This window comes from Bubalus kerabau, chromosome 5 (genome assembly GCF_029407905.1).
Source record: "Bubalus kerabau isolate K-KA32 ecotype Philippines breed swamp buffalo chromosome 5, PCC_UOA_SB_1v2, whole genome shotgun sequence".
Taxonomy (NCBI): domain Eukaryota; kingdom Metazoa; phylum Chordata; class Mammalia; order Artiodactyla; family Bovidae; genus Bubalus; species Bubalus kerabau.
In genome coordinates, this window is record NC_073628.1 from 54178214 (window position 1) to 54201255 (window position 23042).

At 43.1% G+C, this 23042-nt stretch overlaps 1 pseudogene; it reads right to left on the minus strand.

Annotated features, from left to right (window-relative positions):
- The window catches only part of LOC129654224 (uncharacterized), a 72732-nt pseudogene extending 60916 nt beyond the window's left edge, over positions 1 to 11816 (minus strand).
- Positions 11817 to 23042: the final 11226 nt, after the last annotated feature.

Sequence of the window (23042 nt, forward strand, 5' to 3'; positions counted from 1 at the left end):
TTATTCAGTTCCCAAACCCCAAACTTATTGCACAGGGTCCCCATGGAAAGGCCCCCTCTCAGAAGGACAGCCACAGATTCCACCATGAAAGGGCAGCAAGGTGCCCTCCTCCCTTCTTTTTCTGCCTGGGTGGCCACCAGATGTTTAAATCTATCCACCCTACAAAATATCTAGGGTGAAACTGGTGGACCCTTCCCTTTCCCATTCCAGCAGGTGGTCAAGGGCCCACTGGGCTGCAAAGTGGCAGAAGCAGGGCTGGGCCAGCCAGCCAGAGTAAGGGTTATGAAGTCCCCACAGGTGAAATCACCAGGAAGGATAAATCCCTTGGACTTCCAGCAGGCACTAGGCTGCTTTGGAAAACCCACACGGGTCTGAGCTTTATGTGAAGGGGTAAAGTGGTAAAGGCCTTGACCCCAAAGGCGAGGCCTTTCCGTGACCACCAGGTTAGGGGGCTCCGAGACTGTGCCAACAGAGAGGGCATAATACGTAGTTCCCTGCTCCACCGAATCCCAGTTCCCTTACCTGTGGTCCGCACCCCTCCGCTCCGCTCACTGGATGCTGATCCCTGGGGACTCAGGAGTGCACAAAATGGGCCTTCCCAGCCGCAATGGTGACCCCTGAGAGCACAACTGTGACCCCCTGCCCCGGACGGCTCCCAGTGCCCACCCACCCCACCCCAACACGTGCTCCCGGTGCACCCCGCCCCCACACCCACTTCTAGGAGAGGCACGCGGGCCTCGCTACTGCCCCAGGTGAAACACAAGGACAAGCAAATCCACCCCACAGAGACAATCCAAGCTTTTTATCAGGTGATCTGTCTATGATTCAGGGATAAAACTATGACTACAGAAAGGAAAGATGACCTGACCTAGGACCGCCATGATATTCTATAGAACCAGACAAAATTGGTTACAAGGAAACTTCTTTTTTTCTTGGAAACCGTAAAGTTGGTTCTTTTGCATATTCAATTAAAAACAATTAGCTTGTTATGAAGGCCTGCCTAGGGCAACGCTTGAAGTTAATCCTTGCCACAGAATTCAACAACTTCCCTGCTGGCTCGGACGGTAAAGTCTCTGCCTATAATGTGGGAGACCTGGGTCCAATCCCTGGGTCGGGAAGATCTCCTGCAGATGGGAATGGCAACCCACTCCAGTATTCTTGCCACCACCCGCCTCCCCCCACCCTCGCCCCCCCCCCAAAAAAAAAGTGGCTCAAAGAAATTTTTTAAATCTCAGGTGGAAAACTAGAAGATCCCTTGTCTGTCTGTCTGAATTTATGTATGTCTCAGTGTGAGTCTTCTGTTTTTTGATAATATTGCTCAAGTTCTGAGTTCTTATTTAAATGGTCTCAAGAAAAGGAAGCTCTTACAAAGCAAACAGTTGGATATATAAGAAAATATTGACCTATATGAATTTCAGATTCACATGAACTGGGAAATAGTCAATATTAAATATCTAGTATTTTTTTTGCTACTCCACTATAGACATATCTAAGAGTCATTAACATTAAGCACAAAATTTTCATAGTGCCTAGGTTTAGTATAAGTTAAAAAATTGCTATATTGTTGTATCTGTCACAAGCTTGTCAACAAGAAAGTACCTCTAAACAACAACAAAAAAACTAAAAAATGTAAATATGATATGAGCTTTTAGATAAAATATTAACAATAATTATACTCTAAAATTTATATTTTTATAAATATATTATTATTATATTCTAAAATTTTTCTCAACATTGAAACTTTGGTATCTAACACAGCAGCTGCCTCATGGCAGTCACTCAAGAGTCACTTGCTAAAGACTGGACTCAACAATTCCACAAAATGAAGTGTGTACTGATATAATGTCATACATGTCCACACTCCATGTAATATCCATGGACTGGAAACAGTATAACTACCTATCAACAGGGAACTTGATTAAATACACAGTAAGGCATTAATACAATGGAATACGACACAGCTGTTTAAACCAACGTACATGTCTAGATATAGAAACTTACTGTCTACTTACATGTACCCACTTGTGAACAAAGAAGGGCACAACCACGTGTGCATATTGCAGTGCCACTGGTACCAAAAGTGTGTGTTAGTCACACAGTCGTGTCAACTCTTTGTGACCCCATGGACTGAAGCCCATCAGGCTCCTCTGTCCATGGGATTCTCCAGGCAGGAATATAGGAGTGGGCTGCCATGCCCTTAAAGAAGACAGTGAATCTTGACTGAACTGTTTGTTGGGCGAGAATACTCATTGGAAGCTTACAAGAAACTATTAACAGTGGTTATTTGGAGGGTAGGTGGGAACTGGGTGGATGGGTGTCAGAGGTGGGAGAAAAAAACTCTACTGACTACCATTTTACACTTTCAGATTTGGGAACCCACATGAACATGGTTTATAACTCAGTACATGAATTTTTAAGTGCTCTGTGACCAGAACACAGTAAATTCTGTTGAATGAATTACAACACACATGAGAGCTTCCCCATCATTTGTTCCCCTCTCCACCACCTACCCTGCCACCATTGCTCCCACTGCCACTGCCCTGGGAAGATACAGGAAGCTTTTTAAAAGTTTCATCATCTTTAAGTTTTAAAGCCATACTTTCTAACTATCCATTTATAGTCATAAACCCCTCCATCACTCTTTACAACTGACAAAGTGCTTTCAAACCTATGATCTAACTGGGTCCTTAGGACAACCTGAGACAGTTTATATGTTTTGAAAGTGAAAGTCGCTCAGTGGTGTCCGACTCTTTGTGACACCATGGACTATAGAGTTCATGGAATTCTCCAGGCCAGGATACTGGAGAGGATAGCCTTTCCCTTCTCCGGGGGATTTGCCAACCCAAGGATCGAACCCAGGTCTCTTGCACTGCAGGGGGATTCTTTACTAGTTGAGCCACAAGGGAAGCCCAAGAATACTGGAGTGGGTAGCCTATCCCTTCTCCAGCAGATCTTCCTGACCCAGGAATCAAACTGGGGTCTCCTGCATTGCAGGCAGATTTTTTACCAACTGAGCTATCAGGGAAGGAGAAAACTGAAGTTTTGGGAAATTAAGTGTTCTGCCTGATGTCATGCCTCTGAAAATGGCACAGCCAATCCTGATTGCCTGATGAGGATGGCACCTCCCTCACCATCCTTCCCAACTCTAAAAAGGGGAAAAAGAAAGATGACAGGAGGTCTTCCACAGATTTTATGTCAGTCCCATGACACTCTAGGTCAGATTGATGTATGTGTGGGTCAGTCTGGGTCATGGTCCTGGGGGACAGGACTTGCTGAGAGAGGAAAACAGCCAAATTTTGTTTTGGTTGTTACACTCACCCAGCAGGGAAGGAAAAAAGGAAAACAAAATGTTCTTGGCTGGCGTGGAGAGAACCCTACCAGAAAATGAGATGGATGCTCTAACTTGCCAAAGACATCCCCAGAGGCCCCATTAACAACATGATACTGAACCAGATAGATGCTGAACAGCTAGGAGTGCTGCTGATTCCCTGGCAACTTTTGAAAGCAAACATATGTTTCCACTGACTGAAGCAAGGGACGGGTGGGTGGGGGGAGGGGGAGTGGTGGGATGTCTAAAGATGGAATTAGAGAATGGGAGGATTTGACTGCTGAGGACGGAGTTGCAGGTTGTCCTGGGTATGTATCACAAAAAGTTTCCCTACATCAGCTTTTCCTCTGGTTCAGTTTCTTAACTTCCAGATGGATCCTAGAGTCCCAGATTCATGTGATGCTGCAAGAGAATGAGAAGGAAGAGATGCACCCTTCACGACCACGATCTAAACACACTGTTCAAGATGACTGGGGACTTAGAGAAGAGCAGCAGCAACAGTGGAAATGATGAGAATTCATCAGTGTGCCCCCCTAAATTCATCATCATCTAAGGCACAGAATGTGATATAGGGAAATTGTGTAATGTGCACTGTCCAGGGCCATTCATAATGGTCTCAGAACAAATGAAGGATTCACATGTTCCCATTAACAAGAGACTAACTGGAATAAAAAGGTGACCCAAACAAGCTCCTCTGACCCCATCTAAGATGGAAGACCCATCACCTTAGGAAAAACAGACTGTTTGTGTCATAACATGATTTATTTACCCTGCATAGGAGAGAAAGCAGGATACTCATCTTCACACAGAAAAAGCAGAGAGGACTTCCCTGGTGGCACAGTGGATAGGAATCCATCTGCCAGACCAGGGACATTGGTTCAATCCCTCGACCAGGAAGATTCCACAAGCTGCAGATCAACTAGGCCCGTGTGCCAAAACTAGTGAGCCCACAACCCACAACTACTGAAGCCCATGTGCTCAGAGCCTGTGCTCTGCAACGAGGGAAGCTACTGCAATAAGAAGCCTGTGCACTGCAACAAAGAGTAGCCCTTGCTTGCCATAACTAGAGAAAAGCCCTCATGGCATCAAAGATCCAGCACAACTGAACATAAGTTTTGTGTTTTTTTGTTTGCTTGTTTGTTTGTTTTTAAGGCAGATAATTTTTAGTTTTAGTTTTTTTTTTTTTTCCAAGAAAGGAACAAGTAACTGTCCATAACTCTTCATCTAATTCTGACACCTTCAATTCACACCTATTTTAATCACTGCAGAGAAAGTAAAAATTTCTCAAGGAATATCATAAAATATAAATGCTAGCACCTTAGTTTTATTTTAAACCTAAATTCTCAAATGAACTAGCTAATTTAACTCAGCTCTGATGTGGTACCTTTCAAAGTGGACAGAAAGAGCCAACATGTGATACATACAAAGTCCATCAACACCTCAATTTGGCTGTCAGCAGCTCAGCAACCTGGAACAATTAATTCTCTTCCCCAAAAGCTTCTGACTCAGTGCAAACACACATACCACCCTCTGTTATCTAAGAAACCAGGATGATGAAAGGGAAAAGGAATTCTCCCCAAGATCAACATCTGACCACCCAAAATAGGACTGCCTTCACATTAAATCAATTTTCCACAGTCCCATTGTTCTATTTGTTTCAAATGATGGAAAATCTAATTGCAGTAAAATGTTAATAGCTTCATTGTGTGACCACAGGGCTAATCAGCTATATTTCTAAAGAGTTTGGGGCTCAGCTGTGAGGATTTTTTGGATCAATATCTGATCTCTTGACATCAATGTACTATTACCAAGGATTTAGGACATGAAGCAAAAATCCAACAAAATGGAGACCCACAGGACCAAGACTAAAAAGATTTAATTTGAACATGCTATGGTCTGACCTAGGCTGGGGATCTCAGGCTTATACTTGGTGGGTCCAGTTCAATGTGGAGTGGGTGCTGGCACAGATTAAGAGTCAGGTAGGAAAGAAAAAAAAAGAGTGGGGCAGAGGGAAAGAAAGGTGCTTAGATCCATGTGGGGAGTGAAATATATGACAAGCACTCAGAAAATTTTGGCAAATCTTGAAGAGGGGTCAGGGAGTTGGGAACTGTCAGTAGGGCAGGCCTAAGGAAGGAACCCTGGGTAATGTATGGAAAGGAAGAATCAACACTTTTCCTCAGTCAGATGTACTTGCCCACTATGAGAACAGTTTCTGTGCAAAGAACATGAAGAAAGCCTCCAGGTGCCATGGAGCCCTGGGCAGGAGGTTTGGAAGAACAAGGCCACTCCCCTAGGCCCACCCACCAAACAAGAGAAAGACAGCGCCCCCACCCAGGGCACCACAGATGGGGAAAGAAGGAAACCACCTAATACATGCACATTGCTTCATTAACCCACATCAGAACTGTCTCCTGTGGTCTGTCACATGGTCCTATAAACACCTTGGTGGGGGACTGGAAGCGATGGGCCACGGCCTCCCTGCTCCCCTGGCTCAGTTGCAACAATGCCACTGCACAGAGAAAGCAATAGTCCTTGAAATATCCCCACAACTCAGGCATCTGCCTCAGACTGAAAGATGCCTTTTCTATCTTCATGCCCAGAGTGATTTGGATCCTTCTGTTCCATGGGAACTAGATCCTGTCACTAAGGGTTTGCATGCTGCAACTGAAGATCCTGCATGCTGCAAGGAAGACTGAAGATCCCACATGCCACAACCAAGACCCAGCAGGGCCAAGTGAAAACATACATAAGTATTTGAAATCAACAACAGAAGTAGTCATAACAGCTCAGTGTATTGAGTGCTTACTCTCAAACACCTCACTAAAGGCTTTTCCTATTGACATTCCCTACATAGTTAAATCATGTCACATCCGCCCTAAGATACAGATGTTACAATGGCTTCCAATTTACAGAAGAGGAAACTGAGGCACAGCATACCAACCTTCAGATCATCTTGTCCCCTCACTCTGGGGACAAGAAGGTTCCTCACTCTGAGGAACCTCATGCCACACAGTACAGCTTGAGGACTCCAGAGTTTATGAGCAGCACTTGTCAACTTCTGGGAGAGCTGTGGAGAGGGTGAAAAATACTTCTTGATCTGGACTTTGGAAGAGGACTCTTGACTCCCTTGCTCACAACATTCATATGAGTCATAGCTATCTTGTTACTTTGCTGTAGCACAGGTATAGCCATTTCTTACCCTAGTGTCTTCTTGGACCTCCCAGTCACTGGAGAAAGTTGCCAGCTGCTGTCCTTGTGAACAGTTTGAAAACTGGAAAAGGCTAGGAAACATCCTTCTGTTCTCTTGAGTGTCTGGAAAGATGGCATCTTGGAAATTGACTCCATGAGGCAAGAGGTTATAGTTCTCATCCATCCTAATGGAAAAAAAAGGAGGCAAGAGCTGTAGACTGGACACCCATGGGGTGTACCATCTTGAATCGAGAGTCAACAGAAGACTGTGACAGTGTTGCCAGTTATACAACGTCTTTTTTATAGAGTAGAGTTTATAGTAGAGTTTAATTTTTTAAACTTTTTTATAGTAGAGTTTAATTACAACATTGTGCTAATTTCTGCTGTAAAGTGACTCAGTTATACATATACATACATTTTTTTAATATTTTTTCCATTATGGTTTATCCCAGGAGATTGGATATGGTTCCCTGTGCTAAGGTAGGACCTTGTTGTTTATTCCAAATGTAACAGTTTGCATCTGCCAATCCCAAACACCCAGTCCATCCATCTCCCTCCCTCCATTGCCCTTGGCAACCACAAGTTAATTCTCTGTATCCATGAGTCTGTTTCTGTTTTGTAAATAGGTTCATTCGTGTCATATTTTACATTCCACATATAAGTGATATAATATGGTATTTATTATTCTCTTTGTGACTTACTCCGCTTAGTACAATTATCTCTATTTCCGTCCATGTTGCTGCAAATGGCATTCTTTATTTCTTGTTATGGCTGAGTAATATTCATATATATGTACCACATTTTCTTTAATCATTCAACTATCAAGGGACATTTAGGTTGTTTCCATATCTTGGCTGTTGGGAATAGTGCTGCTATGAACATGGGGGTGCATGTATGTTCCTGAATTAGAGTTTTGTCTGGGGATATGCCCACGAGGGGGACTGCTGGGTCATATGGTGGACCTATGAATTTTCTGAGGATCCCCCATACTGTTTTCCATAGTGGCTACCCCAACTTACATTCCCACCAGCAGTGTAGGAGGGTTCCCCTTTCGTCACACTCTCTCCAACATTTGCTATTTGTTCTGTTTTTGATGATAGCCATTCTGCCTGATAGGAGATGGTACCTGGCTGCAGCTTTTATTTGCATTTGTCTAAGAATTAATGACACTGAGTATATTTTTATGTGTCTACTGGCCATCTGCATGTCTTCTTTGGAGAAATGTCTATTAAGGTTTTATGCACATTTTTTTTATTGTTTTTGTTGTTGTTGTTGTTGTTGAATTGTATGGTCTGTATATTTGAAATTAAGCCCTGGTCTATTGCATCATTTGCAAATATTTTCTCCCATTCTTTAGGTTGTCTTTTTTTTTTTTCTTTTTACGGTTTTCTTTGCTGTGCAGAAACTTGTAAGTTTGATCCAGTCCCCTTTGTTCATATTTGGTTTTATTTCTATGACCTTGGGAGACTGACCTAAGGAAAAAAAAGGTCCAATTTATATCAGAGAACATTTTGCCCATGTTCTCTTCTAGGAGTTTTATGGCATCATGTCTTATGTTTAAGTCTTTAAACCATTGTGAGATATTTTTGTGCAGTGTGAGAGCATATTCTATCTTCACTGATTTACATGGAGCTTCCAATTACACATCTACATGGCTCACATTAGAGGAGTCACTCTCTGACTGTTTCTCTACCTCACACTGCATGTATCTATCCTTAAGTTTTTCAAAACATGTGAATTGGGGGATGGGTGCGGGTGAACATTTGTGTATCTCCCAAGCCGCCTTCCTTCTCCTAGTGGAGTGCTCCTTGTTTCCCGGGCAAAGGAAAGCCAATTGGAATAACCCAAGATTCAAGTCCTATCACTGCTACTTATCTCTTGTTTGACACACAACAGATTTCTTAAATTCTCTAAGCTTAAATGTACAATCTATAAAACGAGGATGAAAACAGCATCCTTCTTTGTTTAATGGCGGTGTAAAGAGTGCATTTTTTTTTTTTTTGAGATCTTGATATTTATTTTTTTTTATTTTTTTTTAATTTAATTTTATTTTTAAACTTTACATAACTGTATTAGTTTTGCCAAATATCAAAATGAATCCGCCGCAGGTATACATGTGTTCCCCATCCTGAACCCTCCTCCCTCCTCCCTCCCCATTCCATCCCTCTGGGTCGTCCCAGTGCACCAGCCCCAAGCATCCAGTATCGTGCATCGAACCTGGACTGGCAACTCGTTTCATACATGATATTTTACATGTTTCAATGCCATTCTCCCAAACCTTCCCACCCTCTCCCTCTCCCACAGAGTCCATAAGACTGTTCTATACATCAGTGTCTCTTTTGCTGTCTTGTACACAGGGTTATTGTTACCATCTTTCTAAATTCCATATATATGCATTAGTATACTGTATTGGTGTTTTTCTTTCTGGCTTACTTCACTCTGTATAATAGGCTCCAGTTTCATCCACCTCATTAGAACTGATTCAAATGTATTCTTTTTAATGGCTGAGTAATACTCCATTGTGTATATGTACCACATCTTTCTTATCCATTCATCTGCATTTTTTTAATTTGGAAAATAAAATTTTCTTGTTGAATAGTTTTAGAGCTGGTTTCCCTAAATAAAGACATGTAAAAATCTAAGTTTATCCATATCAAGAAGGTACTACCTCATTCCTTGCCAGTTTTATTTAGAAACTGTACTTCTCCAGTATTTTTTTTTAATTCAACTTAATCTGGCTAAACCACCCAAGCAAACAAAAAGCACGCCATGTATTCTAAACTTAGATATTCTGGCTTTAATATGGAAAAGAGGTGTTACCGTGAGCTTATAGACGCCCCTCTGTGGAACCTGTCTTCTTTCTCAGTGATGTGAAATCTCAAGAGCTCAAAGTTAGTCTGCAGACCAAGGTCATGGCCATTCCAAATATCCTTAATGCTATGCCACATACTGGGAAGATGGGACTTATTGTCCAATCACTATCTGTTAGATTCCATTTTGAGGTTCCTTCCAGTTCCTCTGTATCAGCCTCCTCCTCAAATTGGAGAGAACCAATGCATTAGGGTTCCACCTGCTGTTTTGTATTGCAAACCTCAGTTGAGCCCATAACCTGAACCCTTATCTACATGCATTTCATCGTGACCACACGACAAACTTTCATGGAACTTCACAAGATTCCAGGAGTCTCCCAACAGACAAGGCCTGGTCTAATTCACCTCTCTGTTCTTCACAGCCCTGTGAGCACCTTCCCAATCCCTTAATGCCCCCGCCCCCAGGCCCTTCCTCTATAAACTTTTGCTATTTGGAAGAGCCTGGCATTGAGGTCCGCTGGCAGCTGATATGAGCGAATCTGAGTGAAACAAGAGGACAGCTGGGCTGCATTCCACACCAGTCCCATCTTGGCATTTAAGCAGGTGTGCAGGATTGAGTAACTACACATTTCTCATCTAACCTGCACCAGGTGTTCTGCATCAGTTACTAGGATTTATTCTCAACCAACCTTGTTTGGCACATTATGAAGGTGAGGCTCTTGAGGTTCTCGACAAGGTCAGTAACTTGCTCAAAATGACAGGAAGAATGGAGCCAGAATTCCAACAACCATCTGATTCCAAAGATGTTTGGATTGGTTTTGACCACTGTCCATCCAAATAACTCCCACGGCATCCACTTTAAAAATATAGCTTTCCTTCTCTATAAGGATTCCATCTCAATTAGGGTTCCACTTTCTTATTTCAAACTCCAGGAGACGCCATCGCCTGAACTCTTATCCACAGGGATCTCATCTGCACCACAGACCAACTTGCATGGAAATCAACCAGAGAGGGCTCCTGTCCGATTGCCCTTCATACTCCTGAGAGCACTGTGACCAGGGCCTTCTTCCCCTATTATCCCCCCGCATAAACTCTGCTATTGAAAATGGGCTCTTTGTTGCTGGAAACCATCTTGAGCTTTGGCCTGAAACACTCTTCCCTGGTCAAGCACGGGAACCATCCCTGTTTTTCCAACAGTGTTAGCCAGAGGCACCCAAGATCTCTGTAGACTCAACATGAGGAGCACCAAAGAGCAGAAAATGGGAAGGAGACCAGGGCATCACTTAACATCGCCCAGACAGGATTCTGAAGGAGTTCCTGAGCCTGCTGGGGATAAAGGTACCTCTGCTGGCCATGCCAAGTGGCTGAAGGGATGGTATGGGCGAGAGTTGGCAGGCTCACCTGAGGAAGAAGAAATAGGAGTAATCCTGGACCATGGCGTGGGAGTAACAGGAGAAGTAGCCCAGGCCGGTGAGGTTGAGCCTGGAGCCCCCAGGCACCTCGAGCATGCTGCCCCATGCCTGGTCGCACAGCATCTCGATCTCAGCGGAGTAGAAGAGCCCTACGTCGCTGGCCTCATACTACCAGGGCAGGTAGTTGTACGGGCCGTGTACTTCCTCGTGCAGCGCGAGCACCTTGGCGTGCACGATGATCTCGGCCAGCTCCGCTCGGCAGCCCTCGCTCAGGGGTCTCCATTAGGAGGGCAGCTGGCAGCCACCGGCGGCCTCCAGCCCGCCGGGCAGGCAGAGCGCGGGAAGCCGCAGCAGGCGCAGTATGCCGGCGGCGAGGGCGGGCGGCGGGAGCCGCCGGGTTGGCTCTGCGCCCCAGGCGCGCTACCCGGGGCGCATGGCCAGGGGAGGGGGGAGCCCCGCGGCGGGAGCGAGAGCGTTGGGGAATCCGAAGTGCCAGGCCCTACCAGCGGGAGGCGCAGCCTTGGGACCTGGCTCCACGCACCTCTGCGGAAGCTCAGCGTGCTGCTCCCTCCTCTGCCTGGATCCTCCTGTGGGGCCTGGCTTGGGAGGCTTTTAAAAGGGCACGGAGAGAGCCGGCCACCGCCGCCTCCTGCCCCTCGTGGCTGGGGCTGGGCGGCAGCGGGAGGGGCGGAGGCGGGAAGCCGTCCAGTGGCGCGGGGTGCTGGGGAGACAGCGCAGTCGGCGCTGGACCGGGAGCCCCCCGACCGAACTCGGTGTTTGCGCCAGCGCAGAGGTCCGCGGCCAAAAAGTCAGTGTGGGGAGAGGCGGCCCAGCCCTCTCCGGAGCCCTGCGCACCGACCAGGTGGAAGCTTTGCAGGCACAAAGCGCGCTCCAGACATGGCCTTCTTAGAATGATTGCCGTCAATTGTCATGAGTACTCAGCGTACGATTTTGTATTTTCTGAGTAGTTCATTTACACTCAAATGGCACAGAAATCTAACTTTACCGTCTCAGAGTTTACCTTGGAAAATCTGTGTGATCTAATAAACTTTTCCGAATCTCTCTCTCCCTTTCCATCTCTTATGTTTTAACGATGCTCTTAGGAAAGCCTTCAACATCGGAAAAGCCAAAGCCACATTGCTTGGATTTTCCTACAGCTACATGGTCTCATGATTAACCTCATTCCTACTTTCAGATTCTGAACACCCTACACCTGAGAAATAGATTCAGAAGTTCCAAAGAGCTTTTCACAAGTCAATGAGTGACTCTGAAGAGACCTAAACTCTACAGTTAAATCTTTATTTCTAAATTAGGCAGTTCCTTTTATCTCCCAATTGCCTTTATTCTTCTTCATGTAGTAAGAAAAAAAAAAGATTATTTATAAGTATAAATATTTTGTATAGTCAAAACATCATATATATATGAAATAGCATGGATATAATATACATATCATCATACATATGTCATACATATTATATTTACAATAAGTTGATAAGCAAAACTGCTGTAAAATGGAAGGCTCTTTGTTCTGCAAGCATCTTATTAACCAGGTTTTCTGCCAGTTTAAGTCTTAGAACTCAGCCAAAGTCTTCTCTGACTGAAAGAAAGAGTTCTTAGGAAATTCGGAAAGTAAAGGTAAGGAGAAAATTGGGGTGGGGGGAGAGAGAAAATTCCAAGGCCTCACATCCCATGACAACCAAATCTTCCTGAGATCCCCAAGTCTTCAGTTAGGACAATTAAATTCATGCATGCTTCTTGTGGCAGGGTAGAAATCCAGATGGCGTGAGGCAGGGACTCAGGAGGAAGAAGCCATGAGCAGCATGGTCTCAGGGAACCAGAAGACCCTGGGAAGGCTTTGGGCATGCCTTGAAGTGAAATGGCCAGGAATCCAGCCAGTGTGGCCCAGCTTCTGAGGGAATGAAGGCTAAAGATCTATGGGGTCACACCAATCCAGAATCCAACCGAAGACTCAATGGACAGATGTGTGCTTAATCGCTCAGTCATGTCCTACTCTTTGTGACCCCAGGACTGTAGCCTCCCAGGCACCTCTGTTCATGGGATTCTCCAGGCAAGAGTACTGGAGTGGGTTGCCATGCCCTCCTCCAAGGGATCTTCCCAACCCAGAGATCAAGCCCAGATCTCCCACATTGCAGGCAGATTCTTTACCGTATAAGCCACCAGGGAAGCTGTGACTCAATGGACCAGATTCTTAGTCCTACAAGATCATCTGTGTTGGAAGAGGAAAGAAGTAAGAGTAAGAGCTCCTCACGGACAATAACTGTCCTCTACATAGCTGAAAGTCATCCTGAAGCCTTGATTAATTCTGTAGAAAACAGTTATATTGAGGGAAGCAAGTGGACAGTAGTCCTGATGGTATATGACTCCTCCCGACAACCCCACCACCACCATGGGAGATGGTAGAGTTAAGTTTTTCCCACAAGGGGAAATGGCATTTGAGGATGGCATCAGACATGCTACGTTAGGACTACCCATTTGTCTCTCCTTCAATATATGAGTTAAAACGTTTCATAACGTCTTAGTCTGTTCAGGGTGCCATGGCAAAATACCACAGCCTAAGGGGCTTAAACAACAGACATTTATTTCCCACAGTGCTGGAGGCTGGAAGTCCAAGATCAGGGTGTCAATGGGATTGGTTCCAGGCTAGTAAACGGCCACCTTTCCTCTGTGTCCCCACATGGCCTGTCTTTTTTGTACATATAGAGAGACAGAAATGTCTGGCCCTTCTAAGGACACCAGGCCTCTCAGTTTAGACCACACTCTTGTGACCTCATTTAACCTTAATCACTTCCATAAAGGTGCCATCTCCAAATACAGTCTCATTGGGGGTTAAAACTTGAACAGAAAAATTCAGGGCAGAGAGGAGGGGATGTGAACAAGGGACAGAATTCAATCCATAACAGTCATTTAGCAGGTGTTCTGCAGGTTTGTAGAGAAAGAGGGGATATAAAATGGTTTATATTTCTGGCACGCTAACTTAGAGCAAGCATTGCCAAATTATAATATTAACAATAACAACTGCTAACATTTATTCACTGCTTATTCAAAAGCAGAGACATTACTTTGCCAACAAATGTTCATCTAGTCAAGGCTATGGTTTTTCCTGTGGTCATGTATGGATGTGAGAGTTGGACTGTGAAGAAGGCTGAGCACTGAAGAATTGATGCTTTGGAACTGTGGTGTTGGAGAAGACTCTTGAGAGTCCCTTGGACTGCAAGGAGATCCAACCAGTCCATTCTGAAGGAGATCAGCCCTGGGATTTCTTTGGAAGGAAAGATGCTGAGGCTGAAACTCCAGTACTTTGGCCACCTCATGCGAAGAGTTGACTCATTGGAAAAGACTCATGCTGGGAGGGATTGGGGGCAGGAGGAGAAGGGGACGACAGAGGATGAGATGGCTGGATGGCATCACTGACTCGATGGACGTGAGTCTCAGTGAACTCCAGGTGTTGGTGATGGACAGGGACGCCTGGCGTGCTGTGATTCATGGGGTCGCAAAGAGTCGGACACGACTGAGTGACTGATCTGATCTGATCTGATTCACTGCTTACTATGTGCCAAGCACTATTGTAACATATCGCCTATGTTATTGTAATGAATGCTCCAAACACTCAAAATGGACACTGTTACCATCCTCAGGTTAGAGACAGGGGACTTAGGTATGGAAAGGTTAATTGACTTACCCAGGATCACATAGCCAGAAAGGAACTGAGCCAGGATTCAAACACCAGCATCAGATTTCAGAGTTCATGTTCTTAACTACAGCATTAAAATATGGACAAAACAAGCAATGTTTTAAAGGCAGGTGGGCCCTTTATCAAGAAACAAGTAGAGGGGACTTCCCTGGTGGTCTGTGGCTAAGACTCCATGCTCCAAATTCAGGAAACCCAGGTTCAATCCCTGATCCAGGAACTAGATCCCACATGTGACAACTAAAACCCGGTGCAGCCAAATAAATAAATGAATATTTAAAAAGAAGCTGAGTTTATAAATAGTAATAACCTTTGCAGAATCACCAGTGATGGCTAAATGAGGGAGTAACCGGACTAACTAATTTTGTTTTCACCAGCAGCCCTGCTCTATTTTAAGTTAAGTTTATTTTAAATTAGTGCTGTAACTTATGCAGACAAGAGAATAAGGAAGTGTTTTTTTTGTTGTTTGTTGTTGTTGTTTTTAAATTGTATCTAGTGCTTCAGAGGGCTGGAAAAAGTTTTTCTGTTTCTGCAGACCTGAAGAACCTGATTATTCCTTCCATTTAGATGAACAAATAAATAAAAATCAGTATACACAACTGATGTCTCTCTTGTTGTATAAACTGGACAGAATCAAAACTCTTCCAGTACTACCCAGAATGCATTTTCCAGATGCAGGGGCCTATGAGGGTTGTCCTTCTCCTGGATTCTTCACAGACACATCAGTCATGTTTTTGCTTCTTTAGAAGCTCTGCCAAAGTGTCTTCCTGATTGGGGTTGTTCACCTGGAGCCCTGGACATAGGTGAGTATCCCCTGGTGAGTAGCTCCCCTTTGGGGACCAAGATCTTCAAGGAAACAGAGCTCAAGGAAGCCAGGATGGGAAGCAAAAATTCTACAACTGGGTTGTGGGTTCATTGGTGAAATAAGCCGCTTCCACCCCTTAATAACAAGACCCATATGTTCTGGCTGTGGGGGGTAAGATAGCACCATTATGCTTCAAATATACACTATATCCTTCACAGCATGTACAACACCCTTTAAGATTGCACCCCACCCTTTCAGGATGTTGATTCCCATCTGACACACTTGAGTCTTCATTAGCTGTCACACTGTCTCAGTAAGCTTTCAAAATTTGCCCAGTTGTTTCTAGGTGATGCTGTCCTCGGTAAAACCAGTTAATTCACAGCCAAGGGCACATTGCTGTATTCCCTTTGCCATCAAAGAAGAAATGCTATGAAAATCACTGATCAGAAGCAATGCTACAGGAAGTACCATGATGCTCGAAAATGGGTTCTGTGGCCAGAGTTCCTGGAAGAAGCACTGTGGGGCAGGAAAGGCAGATCGACACCTAGAATGTATCTACTCCAGTGAGGACAAGTCTCTGCTCCCTGCAAGATGGAAGAGGTTCAGTGTAGTCACTTTAGTCATTTCAGTCGCTTGGTTGTGACTGACTGTTTGCAGCCTCATGGACTGCAGCACGCCAGGCTTCCCTGTTCATCACCAACTCCCAGAGCTTGCTCAAACTCATGTCCATTGAGTCAGTGATGACATCCAAACATCTCATCCTCTGTCATCCCCCTTTCCTCTTGCCTTCAATCCTTCCCAGCATCAGGGTCTTTGCAAATGAGTCATTTCTTCACATCAGGTGGCCAAAGTATTGGAGCTTCAGGATCATTTCTTCCAATGAATATTCAGGACTGATTTCCTTTAGGATTGACTGGTTTGATCTCTTTGCAATCCAAGGGACTCTCAAGGGTCTTCTGCAACACCACAGTTCAAAAGCATCAATTCTTTGGTTCTTAGCCTTCTTTATGGTCCAACTCTCACATCCATGCATGAATACTGGAAAAACCAAAGCTGTGACTAGACGGGCCTTTGTCAGTCAAGTAATGTATCTGTTTTTAATATGCTGTCAAGGTTGGCCATAGCTTTTCTTCCAAGGAGAAAGCATCTTTTCACTTCATGGCTGCAGTCACCATCTGCAGTGATTTTGGAGCCCCAAAAAATAAAGTCTCTCACTGTTTCTATTGTTTCCCCATCTATTTGCCATGAAGTGATGGGACTGAATGCCATGATCTTCGTTTTTTGAATGTTGAGTTTTAAGCCTTTTCAGCTTTTTTCACTCTCCTCTTTCACTTTCATCATGAGGCTATTTAGTTCCTCTTCACCTTCTACCATAAGGGTGGTCTCATCTGCATATCTGAGGTTATTGATATTTCCCCTGGAAATCTTGATTCCAGCTTGTGCTTCATCCAGCCCATCATTTCGCATGGTGTGCTCTGCATATAAGTTCAATAAGCAGGGTGACAGTATATAGCCTTTACGTACCCCTTTCCCAATTGGGAACCAGTCCATTGTTCCATGTCCGATTCCAACTATTGCATCTTTTTTTTTTTTTTTCTGCTATGATCATTTTATTTTTTTTTAATTTAATTTTATTTTTAAACTTTACATAACTGTATTAGTTTTGCCAAATATCAAAATGAATCCGCCACAGGTATACATGTGTTCCCCATCCTGAGCCCTCCTCCCTCCTCCCTCCCCATTCCATCCCTCTGTGTCGCCCCAGTGCACCAGCCTCAAGCATCCAGTATCGTGCATCGAACCTGGACTGACTGCATCTTGTCTGCATACAGATTTCTCAGGAGACAGGTTAGGTGGTCTGCTATTCCCATCTCTTTAAGAATTTTCCACAGTATGTTGTGATCCACAAAGTCAAAGGCTTTAGTGGAATCAATGAAGCAGAAGTAGATTTTTTTTCTGGAATTTTCTTTCTCTTTCTATGATCCAACAGATGTTGGCAATTTGATCTCTGGTTCCTCTGCCTTTTCTAAATCCAGCTTGAACATCTGGACGTTCATGGTTCATGTACTGTTGAAGTGTGGCTTGGAGAATTTTGAGCATTACTTTGTTAACAAGTGAAATGAGTGCAATTGTGTGATAGTTTGAGCATTCTTTGGCATTGCCTTTCTTTGTGATTGGAATGAAAACAGACTTTTTCCAGTCCTGTGGCCACTGCTGAGTTTTCCAAATTTGCTGGTATATTGAATGCAGCACTTTCATAGCATCATCTTTTAGAATTTGAAGTAGCTCAACAGGAATTCCATCACCTCCACTAGCTTCATAGTGGATGCTTCCTAAGGCCCACTTGACTTCACATTCCAGGATGTCTGGCTCTAGTTGAGTGATTACACCATCGTGGTTATCTGGATCATGAAGATCTTTTTTGTATAGTTCTTCTGTGTAGTCTTGCCCCCTCTTAATATCTTCTGCTTCTGTTAGATTCATGCCATTTCTGCCCTTTGTTATGCCCATCTTTGCATGAAGTGTTCTCTTGATATCTCTAATTTTCTTGAAGAGATCTCTAGGCTTTCCTTTTCTATTGTTTTCCTCTATTTCTTTGCATTGATCACTTAGGAAAGCTTTCTTATTTCTACTTGCTATTCTTTGGAACTCTGCATTCAGATGGATATATCTTTCCTTTTTCTCTTTTTCCGTTTGCTTCTCTTCTTTTCTTGGCTATTTGTAAGGCCTCCTCAGACAACCATTTTTCCTTTTTGCGTTTCTTTTTCTTAGGGATGGTTTTGATTGCTGCCTCATGTACAGTCTTATGAACCTCCGTCCTTAGTTCTTCAGGCACTCTGTCTATCAGATCTAATCCCTTGGATCTGTTTGTCACTTCCACTGTATAATCATAAGGGATTTGAATTAGGTAATACCTGAATGGTCTAGTGGTTTCCCTACTTTCTTCAATTTAAGTTTGAAGTTTGCAATAAAGAGTTCATGATCTGAGCCACAGGCAGCTCCTGGGACCATAATAAGGCATTGGTATAGGTCCCAACTACTGACAGAGTAAGCCCTCAGCTTTGGGGTTAGTGAGGCTGACCTTAGTAAGATAAATTCAGAAACACAAAGTGAGCAAATACTAGTGGGAAAATGGTACCAACTGACTTGCTCAACACCAGGCAAACACCAAGTTTAACCACAAAACTTCAGTTTGTAAATAACATATCTGTAAAGTGCAATGAAGTGAAGCAAAATGAAAAAATACATGCCTATATCCTAGGTATATATAAATATAGGTATGTCCTTATATATATTATATATATATACACATATATACATATCATATTGGTGATTATATATATATGTAAGTATGTATGTGTGTGTATATATATATATATTCATCTGTTTTTCTGACAATGCCTGACTAGCACATTATCCAATCAAACCCCTTCACCTGTCATTTTAATATTGTACATGTGGAACAAGGCTGACCAGAGACATATGGAAAGGCTGAGCAGAGACCAACAACTTAAAAGACATTCTTCCCACTATATCATATTTACCAGTTGTATGCTGCCTTTTTGGAGGTTCTCAATGCGCTATGTAAATATTAAATCATTCTTCCTTCTGTCCCCTTGGGAGGCAGGAAGCCAGCATTATTTCACAGACAAAGAAGCTAAGTCCCAAGGGTTAAATGCCTTGCCCCGGTCACATAACTACAGACAGTTAGGGGTGCTGGGAATGGGGCTTGGGGTTAGGAATCACTGCCTGGGGTCCCTTGGCTCCCAAACAGTGCCTTCCTTAAAGATAATTCTGTGTTCAAACTCTGTGGGAATCTTGCTCTGTAACAGAGAAGTTATGGGACTGCTGACATGCCACATACATAGTCCTTCCCTTGCCTGTTCATACAGAGTACATTTTCAGAAGGTGGGTTTAGGACATGTAGGCACTGTCTATAATAGCTTCAATCCATCCAATCTGGGGACCAATATTTAGCCTAAACCAACATTCTGGTGCTGAATCCATGACAATTCTATCAGGAGAAGATAGAAACAAGAGGGACGGACTCTTGATAGACATCTCACTCTATAGTTTTCCATATCTGCATTTCAGAAAAAGAAGGAGCTAAGAGTGGAGTTGACAAGCACCTCGCTGGAATGCATCTCTCTGTTAGGTGTTAAACACTGTGCTCACATTTTTTCCTCACTCTGTCACAGTGAAGACTTGGCCAGACCCCTTTTCACAGTTGGCAAAACAGAAACAGGAGGACTAGTTGATTTTTCCAGAAGCTGAGCTGAGGGTCTAAGAATTCCTGTGCAATTTTAAGTGTATCAAACTAAATCCCCACCATCCTCTTGTGTAAGTTTCTAGATGCCAAATGGAAGTGGTTATGTATAGATTGAGCATCTTGACACTGTTGTCAATCACATGTACGTTTCAACAAATAACTTGCAACATTTCCCCTTCAACTGCCATGTGTCAGGCACTATTCTAGGCTCTGGGCATACAGAAGTGAATAAAATAGAGCACCGTCCTTTGGGGGATAATATCCACCAAAAGTCAAATTGCTGCCATCAATAGGTTGGGGAGAGAAAGGCTTGCCTTGGAAGACACAGCCTTTACCTGCAGAAGAATGGCTTGAGAACCTTGTTCAACGTCCTCTGAAACACCTTCTCTTAAATAGAGTCCATGGAACTGACCACGGTTAAGATTTAGCATGGTGGGGCTCAGATGAGTCTCTAAGGAACCAAGTTCCCCTTTATATTTCAGATCATAACCAACCCTCAGACTGAGAGCAAGGTGGGTTTCATTGATGTCAGTATCACACTGTTCCCTTTCACATCAGTGTCCTTGGAAGCAAATGGAAATAAGCCATAGTTGAGAAGTGGAGAGAGGGTATCTGTGTGATTATTCTAATGCTGCTCTGACTTTCCCTGAGATATTATCAATGAGTGGTTCTTTCCCACAGGAAGTGAAGTCTCCCAGGGAGGTAGTAGAAGCCATGGCAGGCTGAATGGGACACAGTTCTTAAAAGGGAAGAGCCCTCCTGCTAAAGAGAAGACCCACAGCTGGGTCCACTCTCTAGACTGAATTCACACACTGTGTATCCTGGACAAATTCTCACCTCTGAGCACTTGCCTGAGTCCTCAGCTCTTCAGTACCTGTCCTGAGAATGTATGAAGCTGACTGAATAGCACACATGGGAAATTTCATTAAGACCCAAGCATACATACCACTGTGTGTTTTCAATTTGCTGGTTCAGTGTTTTGGCCAGCTCCATAGAAGAGTTAAAATCCTGTTGGAAAGCTTGCTGTGAAAAAGGCTCTTATTCCAGAGGAAGGATCTCACAGGATTTTTGTCTTGATGGGACACTGTGATGACTGTTGAGAAATGAATAGAAAAGTTGGGAGCTGTTCAGGGATTCTTATGTTTACTGTGAAAGCATTGGAATAACAGGGTTAATAAATATAACTGAAACATAAATAATGCTAGATTGCAGCCCCTTTTCTGGCATCAGGAAAAAGTTCAACAGTTTCATTTATAGCAAAACCCCAAAGGCATCACAGTTAGAATGTTTTTTTTCCCCCGATTTTTTTTTTTTTTAGTTTCCTTTGGCACGTATTAACCTTTCTTTCTGTGCTCTCATTGCAAAGGCATAATGTGGTCAGTATTTCAGCAACTTCTACTTCTAAGATAAAGTACATTGCAGAAGAATATCTGTTTTTCCCCAAATTTTCCATTACTGACTTTTTTCCATTTAAAAATTCTATGACTTACTGCCAGTGCAACTTCTTTACACATTACAGCCTTTAAAAATAAGCTTTCTAAATTTTCATTAATAATATGAACACTACATGTAATGACAAGCAGTGAGCAGGCACTGAATAATTGTTAAATGAATGGACAAATATATATGTTCTGTATCTATAAATGTACAACCTCAGCTGAAAGTTTATCCAACACTGAAACAATTTACTCAGTTTAAATGTCATCTTTTCATGTAATAAATTTGTGTGTTCAAACTAAGAAAAAAAATGTGGGCTTTGGGATTAGATTATAACTATAATATAATATAGCTATACATGTTCTACTCTTTATTTACAAAAAGGAGTGCTTTGTGGAAATACCTAAGCTTAACACTCAGCAATAGAAGCAGGTAACTCTTCTGGAATAACTCTTTTAAAGAATTCCACTTGATGTACAATACGTTCCTTTGGATCTCTCTCCTCTTCTCAATCTCAGCTTAATCTGACACGAATCTCTAAATCTTCACTCCGGAGCTTCTCATTCCACTTCAATCCTTTCCTGGAGTCAATTTCCTCCGATTTCTAGTAACAGACTTTGGGAAAAATCGGCTTTTAAAAACTCTTATGGCTTTTTTTAGCAATAACTTCTGAACTTCAATTTGGAGGAGAGCTCATTCCTGTAACCAACTTCTATCACAGTTGCTAAATCAATGCCACCCAGAAGTGTGGCTTCCTTTGCTCAGTTCTCTTATCTCCTCTCCAAAGGGGAAATGTGAGAGGGAAATATAGAGGGATCTGCCCTCTGAGTACAATACCTACCTCCTTTTACTACTTTCTGACCAACCAGCCTCCCATCACCTAATGGATGGATTCTCTCCAGTATGACAGACACTGTAGAGACAGGAGATTCTTTACTCCTTTTCTCCTGCTTTACTACTTCTTTACCCACTCCTTCCTCTATCTTCCCACAAGAGATGAAGATGTACTGATTTTATTGCCCAGCACCCTGGACATGCCTCAGGACACATTTGCCAGGAGTAGGCTCATGGTGCCTTGGAGGATTACATGGATGGGGAGAGCTTTCTTGTCAGCATCCTTCTGCACACTGTGCAGAATCTCTCTTCACAGAGCATTCATTTCTTTTCTCCACCTCTTCCACACTTTACAGTGGCATGCTAAGTGGGCCAGACTTCTCTCTAGTTCTCTCGCACTCCAAAGTTACATCTGAGTGGATTGCACCAATATTTAGATTCAGGGTGAAAAACATAAGCTCCTCTTAGACGGTGAGCCTGAATCACATACTTCAACTCAGCTTCGACCAGAACATTAAGCCCTGTCTGGTCCTAGGGCCTGTTCAGTTATAAATTGAGTGGTACCAGAGTGCCTCTCATTATATGAGAATTCAATGTCTGGGTTATTTAAAAGAAGCAAAACTTCTTAAAGAAAAAATATTCATTAATAAACTGACTACTTATAAAATTAATGTCTAACTGAAGACCCATTCTTTCAAGACATTAGTATCCATCCTACCAACATTATAGCAGATAATAAATTCAAGGACAGTAAAAGTGAAAAGAAATTGTAAATATTGCAAAAGGTGCAGGATTTCATGAAGTTGATGAAAGCAATATCATAGAACTGCTTAAAATATATCAAGCCAATAATAAATGAGAATACACACAGCTTGTGAAGGTGGTGGTTTAATCACTAAGTCATGTCCGACTCTTGCAACCCCATGGACTGTAGTCTGCCAGGCTCCTCTGTCCATGAGATTCTCCAAGCAAGAATACTGGAGTGGGTTGCCATTTCCTTCTCCAGGATATCTTCCCAACCCAGGGATCGAACCCGGATCTCCTGCATTGTAGGCAGATTCTTTACCAACTGAGCTTACGAGAAAGGCCCTTATATACAACTTGACCAGTTAACAATTTAAGAAGAGAAAATAAAGATGTTGACAAAAATACAGAGCACAGGGGTAAAAATTAACATTTTGAATATTTTTGCAAAAGTAGCTCTTTTCTGACTATATGGCAAAAGTTAAATGTGAAGTCAAAAATATT